At 41.5% G+C, this 22,861-nt stretch overlaps 2 non-coding genes across 2 annotated transcripts; both read right to left on the reverse strand.

Annotated features, from left to right (window-relative positions):
- Positions 1-6,776: 6,776 nt before the first annotated feature.
- On the reverse strand, positions 6,777-6,883 carry LOC120250788. Its single transcript, XR_005533125.1, has one exon. It is a non-coding gene; the product is annotated as a small nucleolar RNA R71 (small nucleolar RNA).
- A 6,394-nt stretch (positions 6,884-13,277) lies between these two features.
- Positions 13,278-13,384, reverse strand: LOC120251001. Its single transcript, XR_005533326.1, has one exon. It is a non-coding gene; the product is annotated as a small nucleolar RNA R71 (small nucleolar RNA).
- Between the last annotated feature and the right edge of the window lie 9,477 nt (positions 13,385-22,861).

A 22,861-nucleotide genomic window follows, 5' to 3' on the forward strand; every position in this document is an offset into this window, starting at 1 on the left:
TGGTGTCAAGCCCCGAACCTGGAGCATTGACAAACGGCCGCGTACCTACAAGGTCGTGACCAAGTAGGCACGCAAGGCCTCGAAACCTGTCTCACACTAGATAACACAACCTTTAACAAAGACATTAACTTTCAAAACAACATAGAGGCACAATGCCTGAAATATGACACAAAACAAATAACAAGTGTCTCATATGACATTAAACATAAGACAAAAGTTCTAAGTCCATAACAAGTGAAAATTATTAACTTGAAATATAACTAGGCAGCGACTTGCTCAACGACCCCGCTAAGCTGTCCACCACCCAACCCTACTCCTGATCTGAAAGAGAGAGAGAACAACTTAATGAGCTTAAGAGCCCAGTAAGCAACCACTAAAAATATCGGGATCACAAAAATGTTCAATAATTTCTAAAAAACATACAAAATGTAACAAAGCGGAATAAATAACTAAGTGAAATTTAGAAATCGGAAATAAATCATAACAGATTTACTTTACCAAAATAACAAGCATATATGTCCCCAAACAACTAATGCCAAAACAAAATATCATAACTCATTTATTTAAACTCGGTGACCCGAGTCAGATTTCGGAACTCATAGGTTTACCCTCGGTGACCCGAGCTAGAATATCAAAAGCCGTTATTCTTCACCGACGGAACGGTGCGAAACTATAGTTTCTATGTCAGAAGTACGTGTCGACACGGTCAGTGTTTAACCCCCAGTGACAGGGTTATTGCACAGTTAATTGGGGACTACGAGTTTTTATAACAAAAATATGTCAGTATGTCCAAAATTATTGTCAACACAAAAAAATACTGAAATTCGGTGATCCCGTTTTTCTAACAAAAATTAATCCAATTATATCAAATAATCAACTATCACCTAACATAATATTCCACATAACAAAAAAAATTTTATTTAAATCTGGAAATAGCATTAAAACAATTATAGCATTTCTCAGCACTTCTTAAATGCAAATGTTCAGGAATTAAACAAATAAAATAATTAAAAAAAAAACAATACAACCTAAATCCGGGTTTAACCCCATCATAATTACAAAAATAAATAATTAATATAAAAAAATTCATAAAAGCTCACGGGAGTTAGAACATATGTTATTATAAATCCGATAAAATAAATAAATAAATGCTCACAAAAGTCAGAGTATATGATCAAAACTTTCATATATATCAAATAAAATTTAATTGAATGAATAAATAAATAATAATAATAATGATAATAACAGTAAACCATTACCAAAAATAATTAAGTCAACAAATCAAAATGGCAATTTATCAAAAGTCAAAAGTCTATATACTGATATTTATATGTGGTATACTTACCTAACTAGCTAACACCAAAACTATAAGCACCACGAAATTAGGCTTCCACAAAACTCACTATATTTGAGAGTACATTCCAACGTATTAAAACGCTAAACATGCTACCAATACACATGAATATACAGTGGATCAAATTCCTACCCTAACTATTATAATACTTAAAACATTCAATAGTCCAATATATACATATATTTTAACAACTTATCTACAGAACCTTCACTATTCCTTATAACTTAAGTAAATATAGTACCTAAAACAATTAATCAATCATAATATATATATATATATATATATATATATATATGAGTGGACTGCAGAACCTAAAACATTTTGATTCAATACATCAAAATTCTGTAGAACTTTCTGTTTACAAAAATATGCATCATTTTAATAAAAAGCAACATATTTTACACTAAACACAACATCATAACCCATAACTTAATATATATATATATATATATATATGTATGAATATATTTTCTAAATCAATGGACGCCACACACATCCAGCACATTAATTCAAAAATAATAATATGAAGTAAAATAAAACTGAATTTAAAAGAAACATTTATATATATATATATATACATTATTCTTATCAAATCAAGAATAATTAAGCATGAATGGAGGCATTAACAAACTTGCAATTCAATGTTGAAAAAATTCATTGTGCAAAGGCCAGTATCAATATGAGATAATCAATCCACTAGGCATACCATATAACCCTAATCAAGATCAATAAACGATGCCACGACAAGATCTAGGAAATAAAAATTCGACCACTTAATCCCTAAATAAAACATTAACAATACCACAACAAGATCTAGGAGATAAATTACACCACTTAACCCTAGATCTAGGAAGCTCTAGATCTATGAAGAAAACGCTTACCTCCTAATGATAACAACACAACCTTGATGAAGAGGCCTATCTCCGTCCTCGCCGAGGGCACCACACACGAAAAAGAAAAAGAGAAAAGGAAAGAGGCAAGATCTCTCCCTTTTTCTTGGTCCAAATGAGAGACTATATCAGAAGAAACAAAGGGTGGCGGCTAGGGTTTGAAAACCTAATAAGATATAAAAATTAAGAGAAGAAACAAAAAAATTTAATAAAAAGGAAAGTTTCTTTTCCTCTTCCGTAACAGCCTTACATGCAAAACAATTAAATGAATTAAATAATAAAAATGTGTGAGGCCCACACATGGGTTTTTAAAAACCCTTCCTTCACCATACCTCCAAAAACCTCCATCCAAGCAATGCCTTGTTTCTAGTGACAAGTTCTTAATAATGTAGATTAATTTCCTTTTTTTTTTTCTTCTATATGAAATTGGCGGTGCACATATTTATTGGCTCATTTTTTCTTCCTTTTTGACTGAAGTTAAATGTCATGATGCCTTGAAGTACCTTTAACTATTACCTCAATCAATCATATGCTGATTCCCTAGTACATTGAATTATAATCATGATAGGTTCTCTTAAGTATAATTTGTTTAACATGTAAACATTGCATCACGAGCTCACGGTGAAAGGATAATGATAATTATAAGTTGATAAAATCTCATATTATGTCATTGCAAAATTTAGTTAATTTTAATAACTACGATAACTTACATTCATTTATCTCCATTCAGTATAAATCTAATAAGAAGATGGATTAGAACTTGATTTTGAATGCTACACCTCTATGACACCATTTTTTTTAATTTTCTAAAATTTGAGACAAATATTTGGCTATATATATATACCTCAACTTTTTGACCATCTCTCCATATCTAAATGAGTAAATTACTTACAAATTTATAGTTGGGTAAGACTATTGTTGGTGCTAGTGTTGTACTGTGATTGAAGTGCACAACTAGAGGGCAGTCATCAACAGTAAGGCACGAGTGATGGTGGCTCTCTGCACTCAAGCATGGGAGCGAGTAGATGGGCATGATCACAGAATGGTGAATGATGGTGTCCACTGTACTAGGATTAAAATATAGTATTTGGTTTAAGGAAATAGGCCAATGAGGTCTTAGTTAATGGAGTAAGTTAACCAATGGGATTAAAAAGTTTGTCTTTACTTTTCAGTAGAATACTTTTGAATATATAATGAATGCAAAAGCACCATGCTCATTGGTTACTATGATAGTCAAACGAGCTCACATGCTTTTCTTCATTGTTGACTAGAAACACTTTGCTTTTACTCTACAACTCTTTTATTTCTTCTTCTTCTTCTTCTTCTTCTTCTTCTTCTTCTTCTTCTTCTTCTTCTTCTTCATCTGAGTATTTTCAGGTGTTACCAGCGGCGGGATCCTTAATAGTGTGTTATCGAAGCCTTGGTGTCCATGGTGGCTAATAGTTCGGTAAGCCTCACACAGCCCTGTGTACCAGTCTTCAAAGGTGAAGACTATGGAAGATGAAGCTTGAGAATGAAGACCATGTTTCAGTCACAAGAGCTCTGGGAGCTGGTTGAGAAGGGAATGGCTGATGGAGAAGATGAAGTGAAGCTAAGGGAAAGAAGAAGGATGTAAAAGCTCTGTGCCTCATTCAACAAGTAGTAGATGGACCAATACTTGACAGGATAGCTGAGGCTGAGATGGCACATGAAGCTTGGGAAATAGTTAAGAAGCAATACCAAGGATCTTCAAAGATGACGATTGTAAGGAAGTAGGCACTTAGACAGAGCTTTGAAACATTGCAAATGGAGGATGGTGAGAGTATTCAAAATTATTATGCAAGAGTTATAACAATTATCAACCAGGTAAGAGGGCTTGGCATAAGCTCTCTAAAGTTGAGGTGGTGTCCAAGGTGTTGCGAAGCTTGGCGCCAAAATTTGACTATGTGGGCATCAGGATAAAGGAGTCAAGAGATCTCTTAAAGCTCATGATAAGTGCTTGTGTGATAAGAATACGAAGTGTTCTTTCCTTATGATGAGCATTACTTTTATCGGGTTTTAATGCTAATATGTGTGTATTTATGTTACTTTCATGCATATAGGGTTGTGAAGCCAAATCTTATAGAAAGAAGCTAATGTAGATCGTGAGTGCACTATTTGGCAGAAATCTTGAGAAGGTTCAAACGTGAAGACATAAGTCGGGTTCAAGATGCTAGAATGTGTGCCACCCTCCTTGTATTCAAGCTAGCACAATGATTTGGAGGGGCATAGAGATAGTCACATTCTAAGTATTGCGGTCTTGTGGATGTGTAACAAGATCTCCACCAACATGGCCGTTCATTGAAGAAGCAAAGCGATCTACAACGTAAACGTGTGCCCGTTTACATTACCTTAATGAAAGCATGGTTTCAGGAGTGTTTCGGACAGGCACTGCAGCAGAGCACTGTAGCAACACCGCAGAAAATAATGTAGTAGGTACTATTTACAGCCGGCCGAAGAAGGAGTTATCCAGAGAAGCCACACGGGCATGTGGAAATTCCACACGCCTGTGCGTTAATTCCATACAGGTCTTGTGAAATATTCACATGGGTGTGTGGATTCCCAATTCTAGCCCTATTTAAGGTCAATTTCAGCTCCGATTTCAGGATTCTTTTCTCCATCTTTCCCCAACTTAAGAGAGGGCTGTGGCTAGGGTTTTGAGAAGTATTGGCTAGGGATTGGGAGAGGTTCTATGGCTCCGACATCGCGCTCCGTTTGGAAGAAGGTTAGTGGGAGAGCTTTTGTCGGCACTGATCCGGCGAGGTGTATCCTAGACAGGACAAAGGGACCCTTGGACAAGTAGAGGACTCTCCATAAGACCATCGTCATGACCATCGAGGGGGTTTTCTGTGGATTCTTTGTTTCTACATTCGATTTCATTCATTGTAATTAGCTCCATGGAGAGCTAAATCCCCTAGTGGGTACTTGGATTGTGAACCCTAGGATGTAATTGTTTCTTTGAACCTTTTTATTATGCTTCCATTAATTGATGTTTTTATTGAGTTCCAATCTTGAATGTATTGATTGTATGAATACTCCATTAGAGTGATACTAGGGTTGAGAGTTCTTGTTGGTAACCTTTGTGAGTGAGTGACCCACCATGAGAGTTAGATAAAGCTAGATTGGAGAGGATTGAGAGGGTGAGTCGAGAGGTAGCGGAGCGTCCCCTTTCCCCTACAAGTGTGATTTATTCTACCTCCAATTCCTCTAGTTCTTTGCTGTCATAGTAGAGTGAATGGGCTAAGGGATGACCTTCCACTGGGGCTTAGTTGCGAGTGTAATGGAGTGAAGCGTTGAAGTGATTTTGTCATCTAGGGCTTAATTGTCACTTGGGACTTTCCGCCTGGACCAAAGGGTTAAGTCTAAATATAAGAAGAGGATTTATCACTTGGAATCTGTAGAACTTATTGTAATTCTATACGAGTGCGAGGTTGAGAGATTATTCAATTTCTCCTCCGGGACATGTATAGGGTTAGGCATGGTTGACATTAGATTTGGGACCATGTATTAAAGGATCTCCACGACTCATTAATACATTAGTTAGGAAGCATATTAGAGGGTTTTTGCACTTAAAACGATTGTCCTAGGCGGATCAATATCCGAGTACCCCATTTATATCGATTGCCTTCTCTCTCCTTTACTTGCTCTCTCTCTCTCTCTTGTCTCTCTTACTTTTGTTTGCATTACATCTTTTCACACAAATCACTATTCATACTTCCCTAGGTAAGAAACAATTTAAGTATTTTTTTACTCCCTACTCCCTGTGGATACAATATCCACTCACCTAGGATTTTATTACTTCGACAAACCTGTGTACTTGCGGGATACACACAAGGGGCGTTGTCATGTTTTTGGCACCGTTGCCGGGGAATAGGCGTTTAGAGATACTTTACACTTTGTTTTCTTAGCTATTCATTTATTCATTCTATTTCACATCTTCTATTCTATCATCGTTCTGATTTTTTTTCTTTCTTTTTGTGCATCTCCAGGTTCATGACCCAAGGGAACCTTTCAATATTAATTGAAGAAGACCCTGAGCTCGAATTTACACTTAGAAGAAAAGAGAAAGAACCTGTATAAGAATAGTCTAATCTAGCTGATTTGGAAGTTGAAGGGTCGGATAATATGGTGGAACAAAATGAGCAACAGAGGACATTATCTGATTATGCTGGCCTTTAGTATTGGGGACACAATCAAGTATTTTGCATCCCCCAATTATAGCTCAGAACTTCGAACTGAAGCCGGTATTCATCCACATGTTGAAGCAATCTGCACAGTTCAATGGTTTGGCCGATGAGGATACAAACAGTCAAATAGAAAATTTTCTCGAGGTGTGTAATATGGTCAAGATAAACAGGGTGACGGATGATGCCATCAAGTTGAGAGCCTTCCCATTTTCCTTAAAAGGGAGAGTGAAGCAGTGGCTACACTCATTACCTAGATCATCAATTACCACATGGGAGGAGATGGTAGAAGCTTTTCTTACCCGATATTTCCCTCCCAGAAAATCTACAAAGCTTAGGAATGAGATCTCGTCCTTTGTACAGTTGGAATTGGAGTCTCTATTTGTGACGTGGGAAAGGTTCAAGGAGCTCCTGAGAAAGTGCCCGCAACACGGATTCCCAGAGTGGATGATTGTTCAAGCCTTTTACAATGGGTTGAATCCGAGTATAAGGCAACTCTTAGATGCGGCGGCAGGAGATACCTTAGGTAGCAAGACCCTTGGTGAGGCCCGTCAATTAATTGAAGAAATGGGGTTAAATAGCTACCAATGGAATGCTAGGGAGAAGAAAAAGGTGGATGGGATCCATAAGATAGATGTAGTAACTTCATTGGCGGCTCAAGTGGAATCATTGAGTAAGAAGTTAGATGTTTTAACTTCGAATAGAGTGGCGGCCGTGACTACTTGCACCGGGTGTGGTGGAGGGCATGCTCCCTCCGATTGCCCAATTTCCATTGGTGATGCATCTTCAGTTGAGAATGTGGATTTTGTGGGTAATGTGATGAGAAATCAAGGGAATCCATATAGCAACACCTACAATCCGGGTTGGAAGAATCATCCCAATTTCTCATGGAGTAACCAAGTTCCACAAAAGGCCATAGGGCCACCGGGTTTCTAACACGTCCGAATATGCGTGTAAACCGCAAATGCATGGGTGTCAAAGTAATAATTACCCGGTGAGTCGGGTAGTCAAATCCACAGGGAACAGGGCTACTAGTACTAAGTTCTTCTTTGCTTTCTAGCCTAATGATAAATGGAAAGGTGTGGTGATCTAATGTGCGAAGAAATGAATACCGGAGACAAATATGTAAGGGTGAAATGGAGAAGAATCTCAATCAGTAAAAGTGGGGTATTCGGGCAATGCTCCCCCTAGGATTCAGGTATTAGGTACCAGATATGCAAAGTGTTTCTATGATGAGTAAGTTAAGTCGTGGAAATCCAAATATAATCGGATCTGTCTCCAGATCACCGATACTAGCCCCCTACGAGGTCCCTTGTGGAAAAATCGCTCAATCTCAACACCTCACACCACATATGACCGCAAAGCACTCTAGGGATTCCGAAAGGTGTAACCGATTCCTAAAGATTGATCCAACCCTAATTCCTGACGAAGGATCCTAAACCCCTACAAGGTCCTGGTGAAAAAATCGAGCAATCTCACGCCTCCCACCAAATATGGTTGCATAGAGTTTAGGGAATGGAGATAGAATACACCAATCGGAGGGGAAAGGGGATACTTCACTATCTCATGACTCACCCTCTCAACCCTCTTCAATCTTGAGGTTCTAACCCTAATGGAGATCTCTCTCCCACCAAGGCTACAAATCATGCAAACCAAATAACCACAAGATCAATAAGGCAAGCAAGCATTAAACAATCAAGAATGAAACTTAATCAAACTTGGATTAATTAGAAACACAAAGCAAATCCACACAAGATGAGAATCCTAGGGTTCACATGCCCAAATACCCTCTAGGGTTTTAATTCTCCATGGAGCAACATACAAAACACACCATCAATGAATGAAAGTACATTAGAACCATAGAAATAAACACCCTTATATATGAACTGATGGCCTCGATGTAGAGCTTTGACGTCTTGAAGGACCCTCTCCAAAGCTAGGTTCACCAGTGGCTTCCTTGATGCTATGACGGAGGAGGAATCGATCAAAGTTGGTAACAAAGCACCTCCTAAGCCGCAAAGACCTTCTCTCCAAACTCTAGCAGTCTCACCCCTCAAGAGCCGGACAAAAGATGTCAAAGAATAGGACAAACGACCTATTTATAGCCCAAAACTGTGCCTGTCACGTGCCCCCACGCGCCCATGTGGATTTTCCATGCACCCGTGTGGGCTGCAGGAATTCCCACGCGGGCACGTGAACAGTAATTTTTGCTACAGCTACTACAGTGAAATTGCTATAGTGTTTTACTACAGTACTTTTCACAAAACGAAATCCAAACACTCTTCTCTTGAGGCCACATGTCCGGGCACACGTCCATGTGGTAGGTTATAAGACTTTTTTTCATCGACGCATCTTTGAAAGGTCTTGTAATCTTCATAAAGAGAAGGAACATGAAGATGTGGCCGCCTTTGTGTCCTTCCACCTAGTGAATTGACTGGAATCCTCTTGGAAGTTGGCACACATCTCCACGTTAATGAAATCCTCTCGTGTCTTGGTCCTTGAATTGAACAAGAACTCCCAACATTGTGTCTTTATAGCCTATCTTTGCTTTCTGTTTACTCTTCAAGGCATTCACAACCTATATGCATAAAAGAATACTAAAATACACAGTATGAGACATAAATCATGGTTAAAATGATGCTCAATGCATGTAAAATATATATAAAAATATGCCTACTCAAGCACTTATCAGTTTCCAAGAACAAGCCCCAGACATGGAGAATTGAGTTTCAGGTTTAGAGATCCGGATGACCGATTTGGAGAAGGCCTTGACTAGATTCGTGCAATCATCAGATACAAGGTTTCAATCAGTTAAGGCTACACTTCACAACCACACCGCTTCTTTGCACAACCTTGAGAATCAAGTGGGCCAAATTGCGAAGTCTCTATCGGGAATTAGGGTTAGAACTTCAAGGCAATCATCGGGACTTTCCGCCTGGACCAAAGGGTTAAGTCTAAATATAGGAAGAGGATTTATCACTTGAAATCCCTAGAACTCATTGCAATTCTATACGAGTGCGAGGTTGAGAGATTGCTCAATTTCTCCTCCAGGACATGTATAGGGTTAGGCATGGTTGACCTTAGATTTGGGACCATGTATTAAAGGATCTCCACAACTCATTAATGCACTAGTTAGGAAGCATATTAGAGTGTTTTTGCACTTGAAATAATTGTCCTAGGCGGATCAATATCCGAGTACCCCATTTATATCGATTGCCTTATCTCTCCTTTACTTGATCTCTCTCTTGTCTCTCTTACTTTTGTTTGCATTACATCTTGTCACACAAATCACTATTCATACTTCACTAGTTAAGAAACAATTTAAGTATATTTTTTACTCCCTACTCCCTGTGGATATGATACCCACTCACCTGGGATTTTATTACTTCGACAAACCCGTGCACTTGCGGGACACATGCAAGGGGCGTTGTCAGCTCACTCTTGATAAGCTCAACAGGTCCCTACAAGCCTACAAGATCAGAGTCAATAGATCTTCAGGCAAGATCAACAAGAAAGCTATACATGTGAAGGATGATAGTTCAGTGTCTCATGCCAAGGAGAATGGAATTCTAGTTCATCTACTGGCTGGAGTCAAACCAGTGGTCGTAGGAGAGGCTCTTTCGAGGGAGAGGAAGAGGCAGATGGTCAAGAGGCGAAGGTTGTGACTTTAAAGCCAACGTTTAGTGTTTTTAATGTAAAAATATGGTCATAAAAAGGTAGGGTGTCTGGAGAGATACAAATTGGTAGAGAAGGGAGCCTCACTTGTGGGGGGAGGAATGAGATATCAATAATGCCTTCAGTTTGGTTGGTGGACTTGAGATGCTCAAATAACATGACGGGTGAGAGGAGATTGTTTACTAGTTTTGATGAATCATAAATGTAACTGTCCGTCTTGGAAATGATAAGGAGATGAAGGTGCTTGGAGTCAGAACAGTCACCATTTTCATGAAGAATGGCGAGCTCAAGCAACTCCAAGGAGTAAAACTAGTTTCGGGGTTAACTCACAACTTACTCAGTGTTAGGCAATTCCTTATAAAGGGGTGTTCAATTATTTTTTAGAAGAAAAAATGTGTTATTAATGATGATCACACAGGGGAACAGGTAGTTGAAATACCAAGATTAAACAACAACATGTTTCTACTAGATCTCACAAGAATAGAGGGGTTGAAATTCGCTGTCAACAAGCATAACACATCTGAGCTATGGCATCGGCGGTTTGGGCATCTAAACCATAGGAGTTTAGAGTCTTTTGCATAGAAGAAGAATGTTTATGGGTTGCCTAATGATAAGTGCTTGTGCGATATGAATGCGAAGCGTTCATTCCTTATGTTGAGCATTACTTTTCTCGGGTTTATACACTAATATGTGTGTTTTTATGTTACTTTCGTGCAGGTAGGGTTGTGAGGCTGAGTATGAAGGAAAGAAGCCAATGTGGATCGTAATGCACCGATTTTGGAGGAAATCTTGCTAAGGTTCAAACGCGAAGACATAGGTCAGGTGTGAGATGCTAGAGTGTGTGCCAACCTCCTCGTATTATAGTTGGCACATCCATTTGGAGAGGCACAAGGGCAGTCACACTCGAGCATTCCGACTTATGCACATAGAACAAGAGCTCCACCAACTTATCTATCATTAAAGAAGCAAGTGATCCACGACGTGAACGTGTGCCCGTTTGCGTTACCCCGATGAAAGCATGGATTCGGGTAGCTATCCAGGACGGATACTGCAGTAGAACAATGCAGCAAGGTACTGTAGCAGCACTGTTCACAACCGGCCGAGAAAACAGGAATTCAGAGAATCCACATGGGCGTGTGGAAATTATCCACGCTCGTGTGGAAATTTCACATGGGCGTGTGAAAAATCCACAGGCCCGTGTAGTCGCCCGACTCAAGCCCTATTTAAAGCCGATTCAGCCCCGATTTCAGCATTCTTTTCTGCATCTTTTCCCCAACTTGAGAGAGGGCTTTGGCTAGGGTTTTGAGGGGTATTGGCTAGGTTTTTGGAGAGGTTCTATGGCTCCGACATCGCGCATCATTTGGAAGAAGGTTATTGGGAGAGCTTTCATCGGCACCGATCCGGCGAGGTGTATCCTAGGCCGGACAAAGGATCCCTTGCGACGAGTAGAGCACTCTCCATAAGACCATCGACACGACCAATGAGGGGGTTTTTCTATGGATTCATTGCTTTTACATTCTATTTCTTTGATTGTATTTAGCTCCATGGAGAGCTAAACCCCTAGTGGGTACTTGGGTATTTGTGAACCCCAGGATGTATTCATTTCATTGAATCTCTTTATTATGCTTTCAATTAATTGTTGTTTATTGTGAGTTCCAACCTTGAATGCTTGATTGTATGAACATTTCCCCTAGAGTGACACTAGGGTTGAGAGTTCTTGTTGGTAACCTTGTGAGTGAGTGACACACCACGAGTGTTAGACAAAGCTAGGTTGGAGAGAGTTGAGAGGGTGAGTCAAGAGGTACAGGAGCGCCCCCTTTCCCCTCCAACGTGATAGATTCTACCTCCATTCCTCGAGTTCTTTGCGGCCATAATAGAGTGAATGGTCTAAGGGATGACCCTCCGCTGGGGCTTAGTTGTGAGTGTAACGGAGTGAAGCGTTGAGGTGATCTTAGTATCTTGGGCTTAATCGTGGTTAGAGACCTTCCACCTGGACCAAAGGGTTAGGTCTATAATTAGGAAGAGATTTATCACTTGGAATCCCTAGAGCTCATTGCAACTCTATGCGAGTGTGAGGTGTTGAGATTGTTCGATTTCTCCTCCAGGACATGTATAGAGTTAGACATAGTTGACCTTAGATTTAGGACTATGTAATGAAGGATTTCCACGACTCACTATTGCATTGATTAGGAAGCATAACAGAGGGTTCTTGCACTTGAAGCGATCGTCCTAGGTGGAGCATCATCCAAGTACCCCACTTTATCGATTGCCTGACCTTCTCTTTTACTCGTGCTCTCTTACTTGTTGATTTTACTTTTGAGAATTGAATCATTGTCACACTTATCACTATTGATTTTTCACATATCTAAGAAGCGGATTAAGTGTTTTTATTCCTTACTCCATGTGGATTCGATACCCGCTCATCCGAGATTATTACTTCGACAAACCCGTGCACTTGCGGGATATACGCAAGGGGACCTTGTCAAGTTTTTGGCGCCGTTGCTGGGGAGTAGGCGTTTAGAGATACTTTGCACTTTATTTTTCTTAGCTATTTCACCATACATTCTATTTCCTATCTTCTTATTCTATCATCGTTCTGCTTTCTTTTCTTTCTTTTTGGGTGTAGCTCCAGGTTATGACCCGAGTGAATCCCTCAATATTGGTTGAAGGAGATCCTGAGCTTGAACATACACTTAAAAAAAAGGGAAAGAGCCTGTGCAAGAACAGTCTAATTTAGCTGATTTATAAGTGGAAGGATCTGAAAACATGGCAGAACAGAACGAGCAATAGCGAACATTATCCGATTATGCCAGACCTTCAGTGTTGGGGACAGAATCAAGTATTGTGCATCCCCCGATTACAGCTCAGAACTTTGAGTTGAAGCCGGCATTTATCCACATGTTGCAGCAATCCGCACAGTTCAACGGTTTGGCCGATGAGGATCCAAACAGTCATATAGAGAGTTTTCTCAAGGTGTGTGATATGCTGAAGATAAACGGAGTGACGGATGATGCCATCAAGTTGAGAGCCTTCGCATTTTCCCTAAAGGGGAGAGCGAAGCAGTCGCTACACTCATTACCTAGAGCATCGATTACCACATGGGAGGAGATGGTAGAAGCTTTTCTTGCCCGTTATTTTCCTCCCAGAAAATCTGCAAAGCTTAGGAATGAGATCTCATCCTTTGTTCAGTTGGAATTGGAGTCTCTATTTGAGACATGGGAAAGGTTCAAGGAGCTCCTGAGAAAGTGCCCGCAACACGGATTCCCGGAGTGGATGATTGTTCAAACTTTTTATAATGGTTTGAACCAGAGTACAAGGCAACTCTTGGATGTGGCAACAAGAGCTACCTTAAGTAACAAGACCCCCGATGAGGCTCGGCAGTTAATTGAAGAAATGGGGTTAAACAGCTACCAATGGAACGCTAGTGAGAAGAAAAAAGTGGCCAGTCTCCATGAAATAGATGCGGTAACTTCATTGGCGGCTCAAGTGGAGAGTTTGAGTAAGAAGTTAGATCTTCTAACTTCAAATAGAGTAGCGGCCGTGACTAATTGCAATGGGTGTGGTGGAGGACATGCTCCCTCTGATTGCCCGATCTCTATCGGTGATGTTTCTTCGGTGGAGAACGTTGATTTTGTAGGCAATGGCATGAGACCTCAAGGAAGCCCATATAGCAATACCTACAATTCGGGTTGGAAGAATCATCCCAATTTCTCATGGAGTACTCAGGGTCCACAAAAGGCCATGGGGCCACCAGGTTTCCAACAACAACAACAACAAGCCCCTCAGGTGGAAAACAGAGACTCAGGTTTGGAAACCCGAATGACTGACTTAAAGAAGCACTTGGCTAGATTTGTGTAATCTACAAATACAAGGTTTGAATCAGTCGAGGCTACACTTCGCAACCACACCGCTTCTTTGCATAACCTTGAAAATCAGGTGGGGCAAATTGCGAAGTTTCTCTCTGAAAGGCCACATGGAAGCTTGCCGAGCAATATAGAGACCAACCCTAGAGAGCATGTGAAGGCGATCACTTTGAGAAGTGGTCATGAGATTGAAGGTAGGCTTCTGAGTGAGAAACCAAAAGAAGACACACCCGAGGTTATAGAGGTAGAAGAGGGGACGAGCAAAGAGAAAAAGGTAGCACCCCCACCTTTGAAGCCAAGAATCCCCTATCCTTCTAGATTGAAAAATGACCAAGGGGATGAACAATACAAGAAGTTCCTGAGTTTGTTCAAGAAGCTCCACATCAATATTCCTTTTGTTGAGGCATTGACCCAAATGCCTAAGTATGCGAAGTTCTTGAAAGACTTGTTGACTAACAAGAGGAAGTTGGAGGAAAGTGCTTCAGTGATTTTAGATGCTTCATGCTCGGCGGTATTGCAAAAGAACATGCCGAACAAGAAGAAAGACCCGGGAAGCTTCATTATTCCGTGTAATATTGGGAATTTAGGTGAGGAAATGGCATTGGCGGACTCAGGGGCTAGTATCAACGTCATGCTATACACTTTCTTTCAAAAGCTAGGCTTGGGCGAGCCTAGGCCTACTTGGATGACTTTGCAACTAGCGGACCGAACAGTGCGACATCTGAGAGGCATCAATGAAGACGTGCTTGTCAAGGTGGACAAGTATATTTTTCCGGTTGACTTTGTAGTGCTAGATGTCGATGAGGATGCGGATGTACCCTTGATACTTAGGAGACCGTTCTTGCAGACTTCCAAAGCATTGATTGACATGGATGGCGGAAAGCTCACATTGAGAGTTTGGGATGACAAGCTCACATACCGCCTTACTGAAGCCATGCGGCATTCCCTTGATTTCGATGACACTTTATACTTTCTAGACACTACTGATGAGATTGTTGATGAATACATGCAGGAAATGTTCAATCCGGATCAGTATGAAGGTTTGTTCGACCAAGAGGAGTGACATGAAGATGTAATGATGCTTGGATCGACGGTAGAAGTACCATCTACCCCGGGGATCTTGAAGAAGATGCTCCAGAAAATGAAGAGGGCTAGGAAACGCCACCGGAAATACTCCAAGGCTGTTAGAGACGTCCCTGAACGGAAGGAGTTGGATGAACCATTGCTAGGTGCTCCCAAGCCCGATAATTCACCTTCTATCCTTAAGAGACTTTGCACATCATGCTTTCAAGCCATGGGTAAGAGGACAACTTTCATTCATGAACCCCCGTGAGGTAGGACAAGGTACGTCAAGCTTAGTGACGTTAAACAAGCGCTTCTTGGGAGGCAACCCAAGTGTTTACTGTTTTCTTATCTTCTAGTTTAGTTTGTTTGCATGAATAAATTGTTAAGTATTGGTGTCTTGATTTTTAGAAGCTTGTGCTGAGATTTTCTTGCGAACTTTGAATATTCACCGTGTGTTTTCATGTGGAATTAGCAAAATTATGTCGTTTGAGCTTTATTCGATGTTTTTCTTTGGTAAAACTCGCATACTAGGGCAGGCTCTGAGTGTGTAAACATGTTCAGAAACTTTCTGCAGAGCCTGCAGGTTTTTCTAAGGCATCCAGTGAAAATGTACGGGCGTGTGAAATTTCCACACGCCTGTGGAATTGTATTGTGAGCTCATCCAGAGAAGGCACATGGGCGTGCTGCCCCTGTAAACGACCATGTGACTGTCACACGCCCGTGGGTAATTTCCGCACGGGCGTATGAATTCCTGCAGAGTTGGGCGGATTATCCCGAGAGCACACAGGGGTGTGAACTTGCCCCTGTGGGCGACCTTGTGAACCACACACGGGCGTGGGTAATTTCCACACGCCCGTGCGAAATGCTACAGAGGAGTTCTCTCCATCCAGAGAAAACACAGGGGCGTGTGGCTGCCCCTGTGAGTTGGGCATGTGAATGTCTACGCCCGTGCGGAATTTCCGCACGGGCGTGTAGAAAACTTGGCAATTTTCTCAAATGTTCAGGGAAGCCACAGGGGCGTGCGGCTGCCCTTGTGGGTCGGGCGCACGGGCGTGGGTATTTTCCACAAGCCCGTGCAAGAGCATCCAGAGTCGAAAGAGTGTTTTCCCGAGAGCGCACAGGGTCGTGTGTGCGCCCCTGTGGCTCTCTTGTAATGAGGCGCACGGGTGTGGGCAATTTCCACACACCCGTGTGGATGCACAGAACGCCAAGGGGCACGAGTTCTTTTTAAAGAAGATTAGTTTCTCTCCCTTTTCACGTCCTCTATTTATTTGGAAACATTCTCACATCAGTCTCCGACTCCATAGCGCCAATTTCGTAGTATTTTTGCGCGGTTTTCCGGCCGGTTCTTCATTTTCTCATACCATCTCATCGGTAAGCCCTATTTTATCATTTTCTTTGCCAATTCATGGTTTCCATCGATTAATCTGGTTAATAATGCTTCGTTTCTTCAATTAGAAAGATGATTTATGTTTAGAACGAAGTAGAAGTGATTTCACGGTGTATTTTTGGATTCTTGAAGTGCGGCCGTGCGGTTTTCACGCCCCGTGGATCCACACGGGCGTGCGGAAATTCCACACGACCATGTGGATTTATGCAGTGTTAGTTTATCAACTTGTTTGATCGATTTCATTTCAAATTTTGCAGATTATGGCACCTCGGTCGAAGAAGCAAGCTGATAAGAGGCCGCGTGAGTCATCCCCTGAGCCTGAGGGCACGAGTTTCGTGATTCCAGAGCATCAGGTTGGCTATGAGCGCTTATCGAGACTCCAGTTCGGACAGACTCGATTCCTGGTAATGAGTATAATGAGAGATCTACAGTAGGGAGATGAGTTCGCTGATGAGTTCGAGGATTTCATTTCAGCAGGTGTTTGGCGACAGTTATTGAAGATTAGAGAGCCAGCCATCCGAGAGTTTGCACTAGAGGTGCTATCATCATTCGAGTTTGATAGATCGTACGCGAGCTTTGACAGTTTGGACACCATTCAGTTCAGAGTATTTTACACCACCATAGCTTGAGCGTTACTCAGTTTTCAGTTCTACTTGGCTTGTATGAGGAAGCATTCACAGATATGGAGGAGTACGCTTAGTTACCGACTGATTATCCTGGAACCTTTACCCCGTAGAGAGCTTACAAAGTGCTATGTGGTCAGGGTCAGTACGAGCTGGGGGTGTCCAAGGCCACGTGCCTTTCCCAACCTGCATACAGATATTTACATGCCATCATGAGTAGGTCGGTGAATGGTCATGGTGATAGCACTGGTGTTCTGAGCCGACAGGAACTTCTGTACTTGTACTCGATGGTGCAGCGCGTACCGATTCACTTAGTATTGGGAGCGATCTTCTCGGGCCCTTACTTCACGAGATTAGTATTGGGCATGGGTCTTTTGGACTCAATTCACGGGGCAGAGAAGACGAGTATACCTGCTCCCTAGAGCCTAGAGACGATGAGGTTGATGGGCATGGTCCGCAGGGTTCGGACAGGGGTTTTTGCTTTAGTGTTACCAGCTCCAGAGATAGCTGAGGATGAGGGTGATGAAGCCGGGGCATCTCAGCCCGCTCCCGAGCCTCAGCCAGCACTGATGGAGACTGAGGCACCTCCAGTGGCAGAGGAATCACCCCCTGTGCGTATGTTTTCACCATCTCGAGCTCATGATCGCTTTGAGAGGCTCGAGAGTGCTTTGGGAGTGATACGGACAGAGGTAGTTAAGGCTCGAGCCGAGATTTTAGAGATTAGGGCTACGGAGGCAACTCAGTACACAGAGTTCATGGCACGTTTCGATGTATTACAGCAGATCTTAGAATGAGACGTCGCCTCATCATTTGTCTTACGACCGAGGACTCCTCAGGTCCCCTCAGTTCCTCCAGCATCTCTATCCCCTACCCTTGCACCGGTGGACCCACCATGTGCATCTTCACCAGCAGCAGCACCGGAGCCCGAGGGCGACACCAACACTTGACTTGACTTTATTTTCCTTTTATGCATTTTATTTTTAGACTTGTTCACTCAGAAAGGATTCTCCTTCTGAGTTTATTTTCATTTTGCATCTCGAGTTGTATTCATTGTCTATCTTTTATATATACTCGAGTTAATTTTGTTTTCATTGAGCTTCACTGAATCCCCTCGTGGACTTAGTCATGGGCTCGGCCAAGGTGCTTCAGCACTTGGCTGTGTGAGCTTTACAACCCCTCGGAACATTACTTCCAAGGACTTAGCTCCATCAAACGCGACACTCGGAGTCAGGGGAGTATTGTTTTGATTGCTTCTCCCACATCTATTTTTGAATGAAATACATTTTGAGTGAGCTTGCATGTGTACATTGGGGATAATATACAACTTAAGTGTGGGGGGGAATTCCATAGTGCACACATCTTTTCTATTGTTCTTGATTGATATATGCTCACATAGCCAATGTCGGTTCACCCTAGTTACAGTGATTGTATTCTTGAGTTTAGGAGAATTTTTAACATTGAATATTTTCATGCTCTAGTTTTGCTTGAATGTCTAGGAATTTTTGCCCGATTATACTTGTTACACTACTCACTTATTAGACTCTTTTGGAAACTCAAGTTTGATGTTAAAGGGACTAGTTATAGTTGTTTCTTGTGTAAAAATTCTATGAAAAAGAAGGAACAAAAATAGTTTTTATTGTTTATTTGTGCTTGTTGGGTGGAAAGAGCTACCACCTATGAAGTATGAAGCTACTCTCATAAGTCGGATACTAGCTATGCCCTAATGAGAGAAAGAGCTATCTCATAGGATGAGTGAAAGCTACCACTCCGGTAGAAAGAGCTACCACCTCGAAAGTGTGAAAGCCACCTTAGCGGCCGCTTTGGAAAGGGCTACCATAGAGGATGTGTGAAGCTACTACCATCTTTGAAATTGTTGTCACTTTTGTAGATAAATAAGTCCCTTGTACTTAGAACTTTGAGGACTTAGAACCTTGGGTTGTTTTGAGTGAGTTCACACACGTACACGATTTCGGGTTTGTTGTCCTTTTTGATTCATGTTTTTAGCTAGAGCTTTGATTTTTTGTATTTAATGTTGAAATTTCCCTTACTTGTAGAATGCTCTCTCTGTAAACTTTGGCGAACCTAAGGCCAAGCACTTCCAATATTTCCTTCATCTATGCACAGAATGTATAATTTTTGCTTGAGGATAAGCAAAAGCTTAAGTATGGGGGAGTTTGATAAGTGCTTGTGCGATATGAATGCGAAGCGTTCATTCCCTATGTTGAGCATTACTTTTCTCGGGTTTATACACTAATATGTGTGTTTTTAAATAGGGCTGGAGTCGCCCGACTCCAGCCCTATTTAAAGCCGATTCAGCCCCAATTTCAGCATTCTTTTATGTATCTTTTCCCCAACTTGAGAGAGGGCTTTGGCTAGGGTTTTGAGGGGTATTGGCTAGGTTTTTGGAGAGGTTCTATGGCTCCGACATCGCGCATCATTTGGAAGAAGGTTATTGGGAGAGCTTTCATCGGGACCGATCCGGCGAGGTGTATCCTAGGCCGGACAAAGGATCCCTTGCGACGAGTAGAGGACTCTCCATAAGACCATCGACACGACCATCGAGGGGGTTTTCTATGGATTCATTGCTTTTACATTCTATTTCTTTGATTGTATTTAGCTCCATGGAGAGCTAAACCCCTAGTGGGTACTTGGGTATTTGTGAACCCTAGGATGTATTCATTTCATTGAATCTCTTTATTATGCTTTCAATTAATTGATGTTTATTGTGAGTTTCAACCTTGAATGTTTGATTGTATGAACATTTCCCCTAGAGTGACACTAGGGTTGAGAGTTCTTGTTGGTAACCTTGTGAGTGAGTGACACACCACGAGTGTTAGACAACGCTAGGTTGGAGAGGGTTGAGAGGGTGAGTCGAGAGGTACAGGAGCGTCCCCTTTCCCATCCGATGTGATAGATTCTACCTCCATTCCTCGAGTTCTTTGCGGCCATAATAGAGTGAATGGTCTAAGGGATGACCCTCCGTTGGGGCTTAGTTGCGAGTGCAACGGAGTGAAGCGTTGAGGTGATCTTAGTATCTAGGGCTTAATTGTGGTTAGGGACCTTCCACCTGGACTAAAGGGTTAGGTCTATAATTAGGAAGAGATTTATCACTTGGAATCCCTAGAGCTCATTGCAACTCTATGTGAGTGCGAGTTGTTGAGATTGTTCGATTTCTCCTCCGGGACATGTATAGAGTTAGGCATAGTTGACCTTAGATTTGGGACTATGTAATGAAGGATTTTCATGACTCACTATTGCATTGATTAGGAAGCATAATAGAGGGTTCTTGCACTTGAAGCGATCATCCTAGGCGGAGCATTATCCGGGTACCCCATCTTTATCGATTGCCTGACCTTCTCCTTTACTCGTGCTCTCTTACTTGTTGATTTTACTTTTGAGAATTGAATCATTGTCACACTTATCACTATTGATTTTTCACATAGCTAAGAAGCGGATTAAGTGTTTTTATTCCCTACTCCCTGTGGATTCGATACCCGCTCATCCTGGATTATTACTTCGACAAACCCGTGCACTTGCGGGATATACGCGAGGGGACCTTGTCACCTAAACCGAAGAATGGTCCTCAGTGTGAGGAGTGTGCAATGTGTAAGCATGTAAGGGGGCATTCTAGTTAGCAAAGTCAAGGAGAAGTTCATTTTGTTTGTAGTTGGTGCATATGGATATATGCGGGTCGATGAGCTCAACCTTATTGGGAGGTAACCGGTATTTTCTCCTATTCATTGATGAATATAGCAAGAAATGTTGGGTATATGATTAGTGCTTGTGTATTAGGAATACGAAGTATTCTTTTCTTACAATGAGCATTACTTTTATCGGATTTTATCGCTTATACATGTGGATTCATATTCTTTTGTGTATGTAGGGTTGTGGAGATAAGTATAGAAAAAAAAGCCAAAGTAGATCGTGAATGCACTTTGTTGATGAAATCTTGGAGTAAACAAATGTGAAGACACAAGTTGTGCTCAAAGACATATGAGTGTGTGCCAACCTCCGTTGTGCTCGAGTGAACATGCAAATTGGAGGGGCACAGAGAGAGTCACATTCATGTGTTCCGACTTGTACAATGCTAGCAAAATTATCATCAAATGTGATTTTATTAAAGATGCAACATGATCTACCCCATGGATGTGTGCCCGTTCATGTGGCCTCGATGAAAGTGTGGATTCAGGAGTATTTTGGAGAGTACTATAGCAGGCAATGTAGCATCCTTTGGCCCATCTTTTCTCATCTTTGGAGGCGCCCGCGGCTAGGGTCTGGAGAGGCTTTGACAAGGGTTTTAGAGTAGTTATACAGCCTGCAACACAACATTTCTTCAGAAGATAGTTATTGGGGAAGCTTTCATCGGCATCGATTTGGTGAGGTGTGTCCTAGGCTTGACGTGGGAATCTTTGGAGAAGACACGACTACTCCATAAAATGATCAACACGGTGGGCTTTTATTCATGGCTTGCATATCTTTACTCTTGATTCCATTATTGATTGTATTTTGCTCTATGGGGAGCTAAACCTCTAGTGGGTGCTTGGACATATAAACCCTAGGATGATATTGTTTCTTTGACCTTTTATTATGCTTTCTTTAATTGATGTTTCAATTGAGTTATAATATTGAATGCTTGTTGAGTTGATTTTCCATTAGAGTAACACTAGGGTTGAGAATCCATCTTGGTAACCTTTGTGGATGAGTGACACACCATAAGGGTTAGACAATGCTAGATTGGAGAGGGTTCAGAGGGTGAGCTGAGAGGTAGTGGAATGCCCCCTTTCTTCTCCGGTGTAATTTATCCTACCTCCACATTCCAAGAGTTCTTTGCGATTACAATAGAGTGAAGTGCTAAGAGACAAACTCTGCTAGGGCTTAGTTGCACAAGCAACTGAGTGAAACGTTGAAGTAATCCTTAGTATCTGGGGCTTGGTTGCTTCCCCGCAAGTGTACCGGGTCGCCATGAAATACCTCATATAAAGACATGAGGATCATATTCCACAGGGCTAAGGATCTCATATTACTCCTTCTCGACCTGTTATCTAGCCTAAAATCTTAAGTGACGGAATTTACTCTACTAGATTGCGATCAAAACTAAATACAAGATTACCAACAAATTAGAGAGAACAAGCAATGAGCAAGCAAGACTAATAATGAAATGCAAAGGCCTATGGATGTGGATCCCCTTTAGGGGTCATCATGATACTTGGATGAAGAACAAAAGATGCAAGGGTAATTTGGACCGAGAGATTTCTAGATTAGAACAACCCCAATTTCTAGGCGGTTGAACCCTAATCCCATATGAATGTTGATAGGAATTTCTTCCAAATCCACTTTCTTACGATTGCATTAAGTACAAGCAAATCTCAAAATAGGAATAAACTCATCCTAAGTTCACCCCTAGAACATGGAGGGCTATCAACACCCAATTTCTCAGCGTGTTGATACAAGTATCCCCTTCTAGTCCATTCAAGATCTAATACATGCGTACATGTCACATTTACATGTATAACTCATAAAAGAACTACGGATTTCTCCTTAGTGTAGCTTTTAGCATGAAAATAATGGATTAAATCTCAAATCAACCAAAGCATTCAATTAACAAGTAGTCATCCAAAATATCTATGAAAGTTGTCACACATCTCCTCATTCGCAAACTTCTCTTGTGCTTTCGTCCTTCATTTGTGCAAGAACTCTCAACATAGTGCCTTAATAGCCTATCTATACTTCCTTTTGCATTTCCAATGCATTCACAACCTATATGCATAAAAGAACACCCAATGCACAATATGAGCCATA

The sequence above is a fragment of the Dioscorea cayenensis genome, chromosome 19 (assembly GCF_009730915.1).
Source record: "Dioscorea cayenensis subsp. rotundata cultivar TDr96_F1 chromosome 19, TDr96_F1_v2_PseudoChromosome.rev07_lg8_w22 25.fasta, whole genome shotgun sequence".
Lineage (NCBI taxonomy): Eukaryota > Viridiplantae > Streptophyta > Magnoliopsida > Dioscoreales > Dioscoreaceae > Dioscorea > Dioscorea cayenensis.